This window comes from Cricetulus griseus, chromosome X (genome assembly GCF_003668045.3).
Source record: "Cricetulus griseus strain 17A/GY chromosome X, alternate assembly CriGri-PICRH-1.0, whole genome shotgun sequence".
NCBI lineage: Eukaryota > Metazoa > Chordata > Mammalia > Rodentia > Cricetidae > Cricetulus > Cricetulus griseus.
This window is the reverse complement of record NC_048604.1, coordinates 33,971,949-33,989,898: the sequence shown is the minus strand read 5'-3', so window position 1 is coordinate 33,989,898 and position 17,950 is coordinate 33,971,949. Positions and strand designations below refer to the sequence as shown.

At 37.1% G+C, this 17,950-nt stretch overlaps 1 protein-coding gene across 1 annotated transcript in view; it reads right to left on the bottom strand.

Moving 5' to 3' along the window:
- The window catches only part of Il13ra2 (interleukin 13 receptor subunit alpha 2), a 59,780-nt gene extending 42,358 nt beyond the window's left edge, over positions 1-17,422 (bottom strand). Inside the window, exons 1-3 of the mRNA XM_035450223.1 lie at positions 17,269-17,422; positions 16,773-16,826; positions 14,611-14,734 (exon numbers count right to left, since the gene is read on the bottom strand). The gene's annotated coding sequence lies outside the window, so the exon portion shown is untranslated. The remainder of the gene's footprint in view (positions 1-14,610; positions 14,735-16,772; positions 16,827-17,268) is intronic.
- Positions 17,423-17,950: the final 528 nt, after the last annotated feature.

The window sequence follows — 17,950 nt, the reverse complement described above, 5'->3', positions numbered from 1 at the left end:
GAACTTATTTTGTCCCCAAGCCTTTTCCCAAACAGTATCATTAAGATCAATTATGGTTTATAAAACTTCATCATGAATAAATTACTAATGAAGTTTAGCTGAGGTAGTAGACAGAGCCTTCTCTATGACTCTGTGCTGGTGTCAATTATTCTGTGGTAATAATGATATTCTAAACAGACCCTAGTACACTCCTTTTGGGTATCAGACTATTGAAACAATGGTCTCAATGACACTGGAATTTCCCCAGAAATCTCATGTTAGGAAAAGGAAAAGGCTGAACCCTAATGCCAGCCACAGGAGGAACTAATCTCCCAGAAAGATGTTTTACATCTGAAGACCTGTCAGATCATCCTGCAGGAGACCCTGGAGCCCAGATAACAATGGGTCAATAATTTGTAAAAACCCCAGCTTATCCAGGACTGCTTAGTTATGCATACCTTTTCCTTTCTCTTGAAAACAATTTCCTGTCAGGAGGACCCTAAAGATAAACTTGAAGGAAGAAGGGGGCTGGAAATTTTGGTTCCACTTGCAAATGTAGCCACCACTAAAAAACATTCTTGTCTTCTTAAGTATAACTTGTCTCTTTAATTGGCCTATTGAGGGCAAGTGGCCAAGCCTAGCTTGTAGTGCTGCCAGGGCCCAGGCTGTGAACTTAACACTGCAAGACTTGCTCTTCTAGACTAAAGTGTGTACATCTCCTCGGTACTCTGTACTGAACCATAGGGAAATTAAATTCTATAATATTGGTGAAGGCACTCTTCATTTAGTAAAGTAAACAAACCTTCTCAAATGCTAAGTATGTGGGGATTGCAGAGGTGGTTCAGCAGTTGAGAGTGCTGATTGCTCTTAAAGAGAACTTGGCTTTGATTCCCAGTACCTACATGGTGGCTAATGTTCTGTAACTCTAGTTCTTGGGAAATGAACTGTCTCTTCTGACTCCATGAGCAAGGCATGGGGGAAAGATACCCATACACATAAAATAAAAAATAAATGCATCTAAAATACAGCTAAGTATGTCGACTATTATAAGAGTTCTTTTGTTTATTTAATTATCATTCTCCTCTATTTCAAGAAGATAACTGGGGACATCATTCCTTACCTAACAGTATACCCCCCTCCATTGCCAGAGCCCATAATGGCAATGCAAAAGCCCAAGAGCACAAGAAAAATAGCATGTGTGGTAATGGCAGCAAGGGTCTTAAGGAAAGGAACAAAATTCTTTTTAGAATACTAAGAGGAAAGAAAGTGACATATACTTAATTTAAAAAGAATTCAGAAATCTGATAAGAGTAAAAGGTGACGGAGGAAACAAGGAACCACTCAGTATTAGATGGCAACAGGCAAGTAGGCTATGTAAAATCAGATGTATTTGCTTGTGTGTACTTGATCCTAGACACAAGGGACACAATCTCAGTAATGACCCAATCTCCTAAGCATAAAATAGGATTGGTAGCCTAAAGTGTAAAACAGACAATTCCAGTATGAGATAAAATGGTGGATTAGAGAGTATATCAAGAAAATAATGGAAGTTTAATGCTCAATAATCAAAAGGGAATTACCAGAACTTGAAGACTATCTAGGCTTTAAATATTTGTATAAACCAGCAGTCAGTCCAACTATTAACTAAAATTGTATATTTTACTTTCGTGGGAGACTGTTGAATATAAGATGGCTTGATAAACGTTTTAAAGTGGATGTTTCTTACATACCCACATTTGCTTGTGCCCTAGATTCACACCATGACTAATTACCAAATAATATGGTAAATTCCAGGAAAGAAGTAAGCACTTAGAAGCCCAGAGGACAGGTAGGTACTCAACCTGATCTTGGGAGTGGTGGTCCAGTGAGAGGCATTTAAGTAACCGAGATGCAAGCTGTGTCACAGATGAGAAAGAAGTATTTGCCAAAGAGATGATGACAAATTAGGGGGAATAGTGTGTCCTCAATGTGAACTGATTATGCAAATGCAAAAAAATAGATAAAACTTAACCAAGACTTGGATTTAATCCTGAGGATTATAAGGAAGAACTGAAAGGAGTTTATACCTGAAGGTTGTGTAATGTGTGGGATCTAAAGCAAAAGTGGAAAGTTTAAATCTGAAAACCTAAAAGGACTACTTTTTCCCTTTAAGACAGGACAAAATAAAAAGCATGAGTGAAGATGAAAATGAATGGTTCTATAAAAACAAAAAAGAGATAAGCAAATTAAAAAAAAATGCAGCCACGCCTGATAACTTTTAGTTTCTAGGTGAAAGAGGAGGCAGGATCAACTCTTGAAAATAATGTGTATCAGATTAATTAAGGTTTTAAATGAGAGAGAGAGGCTGGTGATGGGGCTCAGTGGTATAGCCCTTGTCTAACATGAGGCACAAAGATGGGGGGGTGGGGGGGAGAGTGGAAGGGAAAGAGATCATGAGGAGAAAGTGAGGGGGAAGGAGAGAAAGAGAGACAAAGAGGATGGATGGAGGGACAGAAGGAAAGAGGGAGACACAGAGAGAGGGAGGGAGGGACAGACGGACAGACAGATGGAGGGGGGAGTTTGTTATAGCCATCAAAGAGGATGTAAAGGAGCTGAAGAAAAATCCAATGGATCACTGATGGATGTGTCCTGGTTAGTACCAATTCACTCATCAGGTTTCATCGGAGGTGTCACAGTGAGCTACAGTGAGGCTCCTCTATTTCACACCTTTGAAATAAGACTATCTTTCCTGTAGAGGTTTATCATAATGTTAATCTTATATTAATATTTGAGATTATATGATTAGGATCTACTCCATACCTTCTTACTCTCCACTGTATAGATTAACCTTTTTTTCTCCCCTCTAAAATATGAAGACTAATAATCTCTGCCTCTATTGCCATTTGTCCCGCATCTTATGGCTATAATACTAAGTAACTATACACATGTTTTACTCAAGAAGAAAAGTAAACTCTAAGAGATCAATCATTGTGTACAAGTTTAAGAGCTAGTACAATCAGAATTCCATCCAGGCCTGCATCAATCCAAAAGCCAAACTGCCTCTTCTTGTTTACACTGCTTGCTTAGGCACTAGGAGACTAAAGAGTTCCTACATGAACCCTCCTAGGGTGTTTTTAATATGTTTTTCAAAGTTCCTGTCTTAACTTCCCTGCTTATAAGGAAACTAAAATGAACAAATGTCTTCCATCCAAATGAATGATTTTAGAAATAAACCTCTTTGGCAAGTTATAATTACAATCCAATAAAGTTAATAGTCACAGCAATCACTTGCCATTTTCTGTCTCCCAAATAATAGTGTCTAGTCATCTACAAGCCAGTTCTATATAATACTGTACATTTCCATCTCTCCTGCATAGGTTTAATCTCACTGACAAGATGTATAGTGTGAGCCCAAAGAACTTCTCTTGTCAGCAGTGCCATTAGAACGGCCATGGAAGCAGTGTGCAATAATGGAAAGAGCCACACAAATCTGAGCAAAGTCTTTCAGCTCTCTGCATCTCCATTTTCTTATGAAGACAGTAAAAATAATGGCACTCACTACCATACCACTTATGAAATGATTAATGAGATAACGCATACAAAACATCTTTGGCACAGTAAATATAGTAACTAAATTTCTTTTCCTTCTGCTTCTTCTATGTCCAGAGGCAACTTCCTATGAATTCCTTGAAAAGTACCCCAGAGGCAACCAATTCTACTTCAACTCCTCCCAAGTTATGGAACGAGACATCCTGAAAGCAGTTTTCATTTACTGGTAGAGTATTGCATTATAAGAATTTCTGTCTCCACTTTGATTTCTCCCAATGTTTAAGCAATCAAATGTAACCATTATATCATCAGGCAGAGTTGGGTTGAATATCTTAGTTACTTTACAGATGAAGAAATTAAGAAAAGGAAAGCTAGGTAGCAGGCATACACAGGGAAAATCAAACAAAATCCTGCACTGTTGGTTGTTTAGTTTAGTGCTATCTCAAATAGAAACATCAGCAATAGCAATACTAATGCATTGATATGATTCTTGAGTTGGAAACTCACTAAAATATTCTATAATCACAGTATGTTGTTTACATGTATAAAATACCATAACGAAACCCACTATTTTGTACAATTAATAGATGATAATAAAATGGGGAGAAAATAGCAGATAAGCTCTTGGTATTGATGTGCTGTCTTTTACAAAAAAATTAATCTGGAAAATAAATCTCATTGGAAGCACTTGCACTGTATAAAGTGACTGGCATATTTCAGTGTTGACTATTAATATTTTTCTTTCAGGGGAAAAATAGAAGATGCTAGTACAGTTTTAGAGCAAAGGTGGTAAAACTGGAACTTATCTTTTCATAACTGTATTATACATGTAATCAGAATATATAAATAAATGAAGCCACACATACAAATGGCATGCATGTTCTCTGAAATTAATCAAAACATCAAAAATAAATGAAATTATTTCTCATAGAGAGTCTGTATGGTTGTCTCTGGGCTAAAGAGGGAAAAATTTCTGCCAAGTGGAATCTTCTTCTTTATAGTGAAGTAATCACAAAAAAAGTTGTCTCAGAGAACTCTAAAAACCAAGTCTTTCTAAAGGATTACTGTTTCTTGAAATAGGCAAGATTTTATAGGAAATACAGGCTAATAAAAATTAAGCAATAGTATTATCCATGCCATACTAACACTACAGCATATACTAATTAGCTTCATTCAAAGCTTGCAGTATTTTCCCCAACTATTTCCACTAAATCAAACTTTAGACACACACACACACACACACACACACACACACACACACACACACACACCACTTATGTGCCCTTTAAGCAAAGATGATTAAAGCAAAATAAGCAATTACTCCAAACAAGTTACTTCTCATTACCTAATTTCATACCCAAAGGAAAGTTCCAGACTTACTCTATGTGAATAATGTGCCCAGTTGTAAATCAAATTCTTCTGAAATACCACTGAAATCTGCCTCAAGGAACAGCTTTGAAGCTTAATGGGTTTTAAATGATCTTACAACTAAAGCTTCTATTTAAGTAGGAGGAGCTCCAACTTTAGCTGCAAAAAGTACCAACTATCATGAGAAAATTTGCATTCAAAGCAAATCAGCACTCAAAGTTATATTTGCTTTAAAAAATTCAGAGGAAACTATATCTGAGTGATTTTCCTTTTTAATGACTTCCTGATATAGCCTCTTCATATTGCCACTGTTAGCCTACTACGTGACTCACCACACTGCAAATCAAATGATAATCTAAAGGCAAGCATATGATTAATAGGTCTCTGTTTTATCAGCATATACTGTGCAAAGGCATCCTGGTTTTGAGTGCTAAATACCTTTAAGTAGAAAAAGAGGACTCCTCAAACCTGGATTCTATTCTAGGACCTGGTTTCATAGTCAGCTCTGGAATCTTGTGTGCTTTCCTTAGCTCTCTTGGCACTATTTTGGAAAAAAAAAATATTCCAGGGTCTGATGATGTAGGTCAGGGTCTAATCAGTGTGTGCAAGATAGCAGGTTCATTTTTAAGCACTAAGAAAAAGAATGGAAAAAAATTACTGAATGGGACCACAGGTGTCATCCATTCATTTTATGGTTGCCTGAGACGGATAGCGACATTTTTAGTGGTGTGATCACCACCAAAGTTTCAATACTGCAGTAAGTAACCACTCATCCATGATCCTGTAAGCAACCAAAACGAAAAACTCAGTAGAATCAGAGATAAGGAGAACAAGGAGGGGAGGGAGGGGAGGAGAGGAGGGGGGGAGAAAAAGGAGAGAATGAAAGAGGAGGAAGGAGGGAGGGAAGAAGGAAGAAATGAAGGGAGGAAGGGAAAGAAGGAAAGAAAAGCTAGGAGGGAAGGATCGAGAGGGAGGGAAGGAGGAAGGGAGGGAGAGAGGAAAGGAGAGAGGGAGGGAGCGAGAAAGGAAAGAAGGAAGAGAAGGAAGGTGAATGAGGGAAGAACAGAAGGGGAAGAAAAAAGGGAGGAAGAAAGGTGGAAGGGAAGGAGGAAGGAAAAAGGAAGGAAGGAGAGAAGGAGTGAGGGAGAAAAGAAGGAAGGGAGGGAGGGACAGAGAAAGGGAGGAAGGCAAAAAGAAAGGAGAAGGAGGAAAGGACAGAAGGAGGAAAGAATGGAGGAAGGAGACAGGGAAGGAGAGATGGTGGGGAGGAGGCAGGAAGGCAAGGGGAGGATGGAGAGTGAAGGAAGGAACCAAAAGGAATAGGCAGGAGGGAAAAGAAGATAGGACAAGGGCGGGGCACCGCATAGGAAGGGGATGGGAAGTAGAAAGACAAGAAAGGGTCACGGAAGAAAGTGTGCTCAAAATACATACATGCATGAAAGTGTCCTAACGAAACATACTATTGCATATAATTAATATATAATAGCAAATACATTATAATGTTAACTCATTTTAGCCTTCTATTTCCACAAAAATGCCTCTGCACTTTGCCTAAGAAGTGGGCCTTTATGAGCTGAGGGTGGAGCTCTCATTCATGGCTACGAAAGACTTGAAACCCAGCTTCACAAAACAAACAAAGGGAAAAAATCCTCTATCTTATGTAATTCAAATTGATAGACAATAATTAGAGGATGTCTAAAATCCCTCCGGTTCCTAAAAGCCCTGATGTGATCCTTGGTATTATAGTAAAAATCCACTAAGCTTCATGCACCTCTTTTTCCATTGCAAAGATCAACTCTTTCTTCACACAAGGAAATGAGATTTTATTTCAGTCCAGATAAAATGAAGAAACTTGGGCTAACACTCAATTCTTCTTCACCTTATAACTCTCTGTAGAGACTTTCTCTGGCCCTCATTTCATCACCATGTTCATGCAAAGTTTCATTTGAATCATACAAAGCCCCCAAAAGCCAGAATACTTTTGCTACTTTGCTAGGTAGAGGAGATCTCCTCAATGGTGAATTCCAAATGACAATTACCTGAATTTGGACTGTGTCTCCAAACCGCTAACATGCAAATGGATGAAAATCACACTCTTTAATTTGGAATGCATGTTTAGAATTTAAAGATAAGCTACACTTTGTATTAAAGAGGTAATTAAACAAAGGCGCCTAAACAGAGGGCCGTGTATACTCTTCTCTCCATTACAAAGTTTATGTTTTTCCCGAGATGGCTTTCTGCCCCCAAATGTCTTTGTATTTGTATTCATTCCCATAGTTAATGTTTTTCTGTAAAGTTTTCTGAGACAAGATCCCAGCATATAGGCCCGAGAGGCCTCAAACATGCAAACCCCAATCATGTCTTGTATTTCAGAGTGCTGAGATTACAAGCATGTGCCACCATGTGGATCTAGCGTAATATTTTTCCAACTTTGAAGTTAGAAAGGCAGAAAGAAACTCCAAAGCAGTTAAAGAGTATGGCGTTGGCTGATTTGGCTGTTTTGCAAACATTTTGGCCAGAAATTACTTATCAGACCTCTGGGTGAGAGTTTAGTGTCAGAATTTGCTGACACGAAAAATAAAGAGGAAATCTAGATTCAAACTTTCCTTTCTTTTTCCTGAGATTGCAATTTCTGTTAGCTCCAGAAAGTTTTCCTCAGGTTCCTGCTTCCTGTAAATCTTTTGGCAGCTGCAGACACATCACTGAACTATGTAACTCATGTTCAATACCATAGAACCAGCTTTGTGGTGTTCGGTATCTTGCAATAAATAATACAGTACCTGTAATAACAGATATGTAAAGGATAAATTTGATTTGGTTAACGAGCTTCTGTTTTAAATAATAGTAATGCATGATGCATCTGTTGCTGAAGTTTTACTATATAGTTCCTTCTATCTTGATTACACACCTCAATTGTCAAAAGCATAGACTAAACTTTGCTGCTTCACATGAAGAGAAGTTCGCACAAAAGACAACTCATTTCATTTTCCTAAAAGTTCTATTTCAACCTTCTCTAGTGACAGGGATGCATGTATAAAGCAACCATAGCAGTTATGACTCTACTTCAGATTTAAAAATTACAGAAATAGAAGACTGAGGCATAATAAGTGAGAGATCATGTTTTGTTTTGTTTTGTTTTTATTTTTTAAGGTGGAGAGAAATAGAGTAAAGATACTTGGCACCAACCTCTGGCCTCCACACATGCAATCAAAGCAGACGCTGCTGCATAGACATATAAGCATTGTACATGTGCACACACAAGTGCAAACATGCATACACACACATACACACACACACACAAACTTTACAATATCAGGATAATTAAAATCTAAGTTTCTTATACTTGACAGTTATATTTATGCTCTTTCTATACTTACTGAACTGCTACAGATTTTATATTAAATGTTTGTCTGGCAGGAATTAAGATATCTCTTTTTGTGTATGATGTTCTATGTCTTCAACTACTCTGTTGACCACCAAAACAGGAAATGGTTACTTTCAACTGCTGTTCCAATGGGGTCGTGAGGAAAAGTTGCATAGTTGTTACTTTGTGTCCATTGCCACTTGATTCTAGATTCTCTAAGGATATTAAAGTCAGCAGATGTCCTCATCTTTACAAAAAAAATGGTGAGATGTTTGCAGAGACTCTATGTACATCATCCAAAATCCTTTCAGGAATTTCTAGATTAGTTTTATTATCTAATATAAAGTATGTGCATGTGCTATGTACATAGCTGCCATACTGTACCATTTAAGGGTAAATCACAAGAAAAATACTTCTGTATTTGTTTAGTTTGGATTCAATTTCAGTGTTTGGTTAAATGAAAAGACATGGAGCCTCTAGAAAAAAGGCTTCACTGCATCTAATGCTTCAAAGTGTTATTTTGCATTAAAGGTTAAGAGGTATTAAATAGAAAAAGAGAGAGGGAAGAAAGAAGGGAACATGATTATATATACACTCAAGGTTTATCACAAAATTCTAAATTTAATACCAATGTCTAAATATTCACATAAGCATACTCCATGAGACAGTGTGTCATGGCTGCTTACCTTTCCCACAAATCTAGCTTTATTTTGCTGAAATCAATCTGCGATCTCCACTACCAAGATTCAATAGCAGGAATCCAGAGCTGAGATTGACAGGAAACCCACTTGAACTAGAAAATACAGCTGGCAACAAAAGAGGCCTATCCCTAGGTGGTTTTCAGAAGCTGGAATTAGCACCAACCAGGTGTGAATGCACACAACAGAGGCTAGCGGTGCCAGATTGCTTCTCTTCTCTCCCACTCATTGCACAGTTACTGGGCATTCAAGTTCTCAGCACCCATACAGAGATGTTAGGTAGCTAGTTAAATATTGCCAGGCCTGGAAGATACTGGGGCTGAGCTATTGTCAGAACCAACAGCCTGTAAAACCAAGAACTGGCACTGCAGGACTAATCACAGGTTTGCCCTGTGTGAAGATGTGACATCCTAAACTGCTCTGAAGGTCGTTAACAGATTGCCATCTAAACCTGATTCCAGGAGCCCCAAAACTTGTAAGATTATTATATAGCAGGTGGCTTTCTGATAAAGAACAAAGTCGCACCATCAGCCCCTCCTCCTGTAACAGTAGATGCAAATGTGCCTGTCAGTCATCCAGAGAGGAAAATATCCCTCAGGACATAAAGTTTCTTCTTCTAGAGACTTTATAATAATTAAAAAGTCTTCCTAAATGGGGCTGGAGAAAAGGCTCAGAGTTGAAAAGCACTAGAAGCTCTAGAGAGCTCAGGTTTGATTGCCAGTACCCACATGGCAGCAATCAACTATCTGTGGCTCCAGTCCCAGGGTATCTGATGCCTTCTTCTGGTCACCTCAAGCATGAGGCACTCTTAGTATTCAGACATAAAAATGTACATGCATACAAAATGCCTGTACACATAAAAATAGGGCGTTTTAAGTCTACCTAAAATGTAGAGCCAAAGAATAATCTCATTGACCGTTGTCTACTCCCTCGCCATCAGTGTGCTTTCCTTGACTCTTTGACACTAAGCTGTGTGTGTTTCTTATGAATATTTTTCAGGACACAATGAGTATCAGAAGGCCTAAGTGACATCCTGGGTGACAAGAACAACAAACTCTAATAAAGAGGATCATTAGCATTTAAAAATTTTTAAGAGAACAATTTACTCTGTGTCATGAGGATGAGCATCTTCAGGCAGAGATGGTTTAGAGGACCATCCTGCTTTTGTCAATATCAAGTTGCAAAATAGTTTAAAATACATTGATATTTTAGCCCTCTTCTCTGCCAAAATCCCTTGGAATTTCATAAGACATAGAAGTGAGTTTTGCTACCTTTTGGAAATGTTCTGAGTCTAAAGCTGACTTTAAAACTGTGACAAAAGCCAGGCATGGATGGTACATGTCTTTAATCCCAGCACATGGAAGACCCGTGGAGCACTGTGAGTTCAAGGCCAGCGTTGCCTACCTCAAAAAGTGAAGCAAAACAAAACACCAGCAGCAGAGCCTACTTATTTCCCAGGTTCCATATCTCCTTTCAGCCATACAAACTGTGTTAGAACTGTATACACAGCTTCCCAACTCAAGGCCACATTTTCAAACTCCTTCACAACTTGACATGAATATATGGCAATAAATTCAATAATAGTACCCAGAAAGCTAAATGTGTAATCTTTGGACCAGATTTTAACAAGAAATTCACATTTTATCTTCCCCCTTTCCACCTAATCAGCAAGCTATGGACTGGATGTAATGGTGGCAGCAATTTTTGACTACATAAACAATATCAGTATACTACAAGATGGCAAAGTGACAACATAAAATTATCCTGGGCATTTGATGACCTCAAGTAGTGTTGTCTATCCACATTTTGGTCTTATTTTGATGTCTCTGGATTATAGCAGTTTACTGTCCCTTAACTGATACTGAAATAAGCCTTTGTTAGAACCATATTACCATTAAGGGACTGCTCTTCACAAGGATATCTGCAAACGAAATCCAGAAATGAAAGAGTGCACAAGATGTAAAAGAAGAATATATGGGGATGACGTTTGAAATCTAGTAAGTCAAAGGCTTTTTTGGTTTTGCTTCTTGTCTTGACCTCCCATAAATCCTAGCAGAGCAGTGATTGCCCACTGTGTTATTTCTTTAGAGTAGACATTGGCTGAGCTTCCATGGACCTCTTACCTCAGTATGTAATTTCCTTATGGGCAGAAATAGTGTGTCTCTAGCTTCTATAATTCAAATTCCTTAACTAGTGCAGATACTTAGTATGTGTTTAATGAATGCACCCATATTCCCACCTTCATTTTTTAAGTTCTTAGACACATAGCCTTTATTCTGATGGTGCCAATAGTCCCAAATCAAAACTAATAATGACAGAGTTCGAGGAACTATTGGTTTAAACAAGCATTCCCGTTTAACAAACTAAGAGAAACTAAACACTTCTTCAAAGTTCTCATGTAGGAAGTGGAACTCAAATTCAATGATTAGTCACTATTTTTGCTCCTCACAACACACTCTTGGTACAAACATTACTACAGTAGACCCCTCTTAGCAGTACAGGGATACTTCCTGTGAGTTGTAGTGGATACATGGATAGTATCAACACCCTACGGAAACTATGGGTTTTTTCCTATATATACATACCCACAATAAATTTAATTTACAAATTAGGTACAGTGAAGGAATAATAACACGAATGTTAAATAGAATGATTTAACAATATGCAAAGTGAATTTCTATGAATGTGGTCTTTCCCTCTTAAGGACCTTGTATTAAACTTTAATGACTTTTCTTCTTATCAGTAGCTGATAATAGATTAATGAATTTATAGGAAGTCACATCTCAGATAAGAGAAGAGTACTATCTTGGCATTCCCATTGTACAGAAGAGAAATTTAGGCCACCAAAAGTTCAACATTTAGCAAATGGAACTCAAAATCATTTATCATCAAAAGGTACTTTCCTTGGTCCAACAAAGTCAGCCACACTATCTTCCAGCAACAGCCTGACAATAAGCTGGGTGGCAATGGATAGATAGCATCTGTGTCTTTAAAACAAATTAATTCGTTACAAATAATCAAGCCAACATAATTTATATGTTCAGACTTGCTAGGGAAACACAAGCTATATCATGTTTACAAATACTTTTTCTACTTTTTGTGGAGATTTTCTTGTAGCCACATCTGGCCTTGAACTCGGTGTGTTGCTGATGATGACCTTGAAATTACTATCCCTCCTGCTTCTACATTTCAACTGCTGCAATTACAAGCATGCACCACCAAACTCAGTTTGTACAGTTCTGGGAGTCGAACCCAGGTCTTTGCGTATGTTAGACAAAATTCTACAAACTGAGATACAACCCCCATCACTTTATGCTGTTTGCTTGATCAGTGAATACTTTCACTTTAAAACTATTAACACAAGGACGTTTTAAAATCTGGTCTGTGTTTGCCACAGTTACTACAAAGTGGCCTGGAATGAACATGTGAAACTGCTAAGGAATATAAATATTTCACAGCACAACATAAATATTGTAACCTTGAAAGAGCTTTCATAAGATCAATTACTATCTAGCAAATCATCTGTAAAACACTTTATTGATTATATTTGTAGACTTCTTGTTACAATAATATCCAAACATACATAAAAGTACATTTCTAAAACCACATTGCCCAAGTCTGGGGACATATAGAGCTCAATTGGTAGAGTCTTGGGTTCTGTTTTGCACATCCAAACACCAAAAAAGAAAATATATTTCCACCATAAAATAAAATCCTAAATGTTCATTACCTAGATTGAAAGTGAGATAACAAAATATTTATTAATATTCCATAATGTGAAATCTGACCCACCTATTCTCAAAAATCAAGAAGGAGCAATTCATAGAATCTGATCTGGACAAGACTGAACCATGCCTAAACCTAGGCTACTTAATTTTTAACAGACAAAAAAAATCACTGTTCAGAAAGGAGAAATCAAATGGAGTTAGAGACAAAGTCTTATAAGGATAATAATTCATTATTCATTTGCACCATATCATACTGCCTCCTAGCATTAAATACTCTTCAGAAAATAATGCATGTAATATGGCACACCCATTTGCTCTATAAATCCACTGAAAAAAATCTGGGGCGTTTTTAAGCATTACCAGATACAAATCTTTTCTACATGAAAATGTTCAAATGGTAGAAATTGCAAAATAATTCATTTTCAACTATTTATATCAAATATATAAACTGTATTATAAAATAAAGTTTATTAATAAAAAACTTAGAGAAATAATCATACAGAACTTTACCATAACATCATGGCCATTCCTGGTTTCTCCTTGATAATGTAGAGTCAGAAGTGAGTACATAATCAAACTTTTAATGAGAGATTAACTGGACACCCAAGTGTACACATGTGTGTTCTTGGATTGAGACTTAAGAAAATTAGGAAGTGAAGTCCCAGCTGGACACTGAACAACCAACAGAAAATTCCTAACAGCCAGGGCATACCATCATTTCGAAGAAAAATAAAGATCAAAAATGAGCATTAATCTTCTCAAGTTGTCATTTTACTAGTGCCCTGTGGGTTTTAAAAATGTTTAACTTTTAAAAAGTTACTAAGTAGGGTTTTGAAACAGATTCATTTATGAATCCTTTCATTTAACTTGAAGAGAATTGCGGAGATTGTGGACCATATTCACCGCATATTAACACTGACTTAGAAGGTGTGAGATTGCCAGAAAATACAACAGCTGAATTATTTGATCATTTACAGTAACATTGGGATGACCGTGTGAACAATTTTAGATTGGCCATTTATCTCTCTTTGTCTTTCTCTCTGACTACTTGCCTGATTTTTCTCTATTTTTTCTTCTGTTTTTTTAAGGCAAGCATTTGCTCTGTGGCTTTGGAATTCTCAATCCTCTTGCCCTCCCCTCCCAAGTTGCTGGGACTACAAGCATGCCTCACCACACCCAGCCATATTTTGGCAGTGTATCTTTTAAAACATGTTTTGTGCTTTATTCATCTAAGACTTACTTTCTACATTGGCTATCACTACTTAGCGGTTCATTCATTCTGTCAGTCATTTATCCAATCAATAGTTATTAAATGCTGACTAGGCAACTAGAACCCAGTGAAGGACAATTCCTGCACTCAATGAACTCATACCTGTGAAAAGGATAGATTGTAAACAAATAAAAACAATCAAGGATATAGACTGTGATAATGATCCCATTTATTCCACATCCAGGTAAAGTCTGGATATACTCTTCAGTGACAGAATGCCTGATTAACATACTCAAATCCCTGGGTTCCATTCCCAGCTTGGAGGGAGGAAGGAAAAGGTAAAGGAGCATGGGCAATTGCAGACCAGCTTTGGCTCTCTTATAAAGAAACTACCTCAAAAGTAAAGCAACAAAATAAAATTTAAAAAGAGCAACTAAACAGGATTACGTCAAGGTTTTAGTAGGAAATAAATCAATTGGCACAACCCGTTTATCATGTTCCTGGACTATAATAAGCCAAGTTGTGAATTGTTTGATGGACAGTTTTTATTAGAAGGTGGATAGCCTGAAGATGAAAGAAAATTTACCTAACAATTTGTCAGGACTTAGTCCTTGCCATCTCCTCGAGCTATAATTCCCAATACTGCCATACTTAGCTGTCAAAACAGGAATTATTTGTTCTAATAAATCCCAACTGACCAGGTTGGGGTTGGGGCATGGTTCATAGAGTGCTTACCTAGCATGTATGAAGCCCCAGGTTCAATTCCAAGCACCATGTGTACTTGGCATGATGTAATCCCAGCACTTCAGAGGACCAGCAGGAAGATCAGAAGTTCACAAGCAGTACTCATGAAGAACTGCTACATGGAGAAGGAGTAGTTATGTTGAAGTATTTCAATTTGAATGTTTATATAGTGTGACAAGTTTTTAAGTGTGTATAATGTATGGCAACACTGACAGCTAAATTTTTATGATGTATGAGGAGCAATGTCTGAATACAACAGTGAAGGAACAATTCTCAGAAGAGAGAATAAACTAATTCTGAACTATTAAACGGCCAAAGACCTTACTGCCACAATTGACTGTGCTGAAGCTTCCTCAATTGTTTTCGTAAATAAAGGAACCAATTTCTGTAAATAGTTACCAGAAACTCTTCCAGTTTCATTGCCAAAGCATGAGGTTCCTCTTCTGGATAAAACAAAATCAGAAAGTATCCCAGGATAGATATCCACAGATCATTGCAACTCCTAAAACTCCAGATAATAAATAGCAAGTGATCTTTTCTCTGGAATATCAGGTCTATAAGCCAGAGTGGATTGTAGAATCACAGATATCCATAAAATAGAATAAGATAGAAGAATCCAGCATTTTCACTTATTTCTAAAAGTTTGATAAGCTAAACTAGGACAACAGCGCAATACAGGAAAGACTAACAATTTTTAGTACAGTACTCTCGTTTATGCTTCGTGTTAAAATATTTATAATGACTTCAGTATCCTTCCCACATATGAGTATAAAATTGTCTTTTCTTATGATGAATTACATTGAATTAGACTATTCCTAAAAATGTAGGAAGACAAGCAAGCAAACAATAAGTCTATAGTTAATACTTAAAACCACCAAAGCAGGAGATATAACAGGATCTTCTATTTATCACAGAGACATCATTCCCTTCACGAGGTCCATAGCTTAGATATCCACAGATGAATTTTCAAAATTTTTTTCAGGAAAAAAATGTTGTCCTATATCCAAATAGATTGCATCATAATGTGTACTTACTGTTCTACCTCCTGAACTGAGCTACAAGACTTATATTTTTATTTATCTTCGTGCTCTTGTAGTGCATATCTGCTGGAGATAAAGGATGTACCAGAGGAGGGAAAACTTACTTGTTTGACTTAACTGGCTTTTTTTCACATTTAGTTATCAGTGATGTTGACCTTTTACAATATCATGGGTCTTTCAGACTGCCACACTGCCTGACAATTCTCACTAGCTATGTTATTAAGATACCTGATGACAAAGACACGGTGACACAGATGTTGCTTATTATGGTCATTTTGGAGAACTCAATGACTATAAAACCTTTTTTAGTAAGATTGAATGGGATTTTCTTACAGCCAGCCAATAATTACCCTACTTAATTCCTCTCCCTCTCTCTCTCTCTCTCTCTCTCTCTCTCTCTCTCTCTCTCTCTCTCTCTGTACCTTTGGAGCCTATCCTGGAACTCACTCTGTAGAGTAGGCTGGCCTTGAACTCACAGAGATTCACCTGTCTATGTCTCCTGAGTGCTGGGATTAAAGGCATGCACCACCAACGCCCGGCCCTAATAAATTTCTTAACTATGGTCAATGACATTTAAGGAAATTTCTCACTATAGCAATCAATTGTTTATATTCTCATGCATGGTAAATCAACACCCACCCAAAATGCTAGAGTTTCAGGATGGAAAGGTTGTCTTTAAAGTGATATGAAATATTAAGATACCATAATTAATAAGAAATATTAAGATATATCACATGGTGTCTTTCCTGCATCTTTCACTTAAAAATGTTAATTATGTCTCATTTCATCATGAGTAATACAAATTAATAGACCAATAGATTCTTAGGCTTAGCAGACATGCACAAACTTCTGATTAATAACAAAACAAAGCAAGACACATTGGTGAATGTTGTGGGGTATGGGACCTGAATTTTGGCCCAAGTGCTACCACCACTCTAAGTTGAACACACCTTTCTTTTCTTCAGCACATCTGTCGTCTAACTCCTGAAGGAACAGTGCTGAACATCATAGTCAATGCCAATTACTCCAGAAATTCCCTTTAAATAATCTTTTTGTTACAAGGGTAGCTATCCTACACATTCTTTTACAGTTTTAAAAAAAATGTAAACCTACCTTTCAAAATGTGCGAGGGATCCAGAAACTTCTTGGAAAATGTCTCTAGAAGCCCTGTGTAAAGCTATCAGTATTAATAAAACTAAGAACAGAATTTTTAATCTGCTAACTTACTGATATCTGTAAAAGGGTAATTACTCAAATGTTGATTTCTTTTACCAAAAAATGTTTAAGATAACAAAATGTGTTAACTGGCATAGCTCATATTTTATTCTCTTCTTCCAAAACAGAATGGCTATACTAATACTATTCATCACATGAAATTAAAGAAACACATGAAACATATTAGTACTAACTGTGATACTATTTTTTTACAGAAAATACATTTAAAGGAATATATACATTATACAACCAGCCAATGAAATAGAAATCATGCCAGTACAATGTAACATTATATGAAAACAATACAATTCCCAAAGAGCTAGTGTACAAAATCCAGTCCTACAGAAAGAAAACAAAACTTTAGGGTCACTAGGTCTTGCTGCTATTCTCATACCATCAGCAGTAAGACTCTCCTATTTATAATCCCGCCTTGTGAAAAGATTCCGCAACTTTCCTCGGGAACCATTTCCAATGTTTCACAATAAAGATTCCTGCTTAAGTCTGCCTCAAATCTCTCAAGGTTCTTCTTGAGTCCATTGCATCATCCAAGAGTAAAGAGAGGACTGATTGACTGTCTTCTGCATCTGAGTCATCAGCACATTTGAAGGCAGTGATTAGGTTAGCTATAAGGCTTCTCTTTTTCTGTGTCAATGAATAGACGCCTTCAGCAATCCGCTTTGAAGATCCACATTGTATTCTGTAACTGACCTATGTGTGTATAGCTGTCTTACTTCAAGGACTCTAGTAAGATCTGCTGCGATTTGATTTAAGCATCTGGAGAAACACTGGTGACTTTAGACTCAGCATTTAGAACTTTGATGTAATCTACAGAACTGCTCTTTCCCTAGGAGTTTTCTCTGTCGGGATAATATTAAGCACTGTTGCTGAAATGATCTGAATTGTAATTGCATTACCAGAGTGTAAGAAATGCACATTAAAACATTAAAAATTCCTGGCTCCGGCTTACAAACAAAAACAAGAGCACTTCGATTTTAGCCTTGTGGTATCCTGTCCAGAGGCCAAGAAATTATTCAAGTGGTATTTCTCAGGAAACAAATGTTTAGACTCCTGGGAAG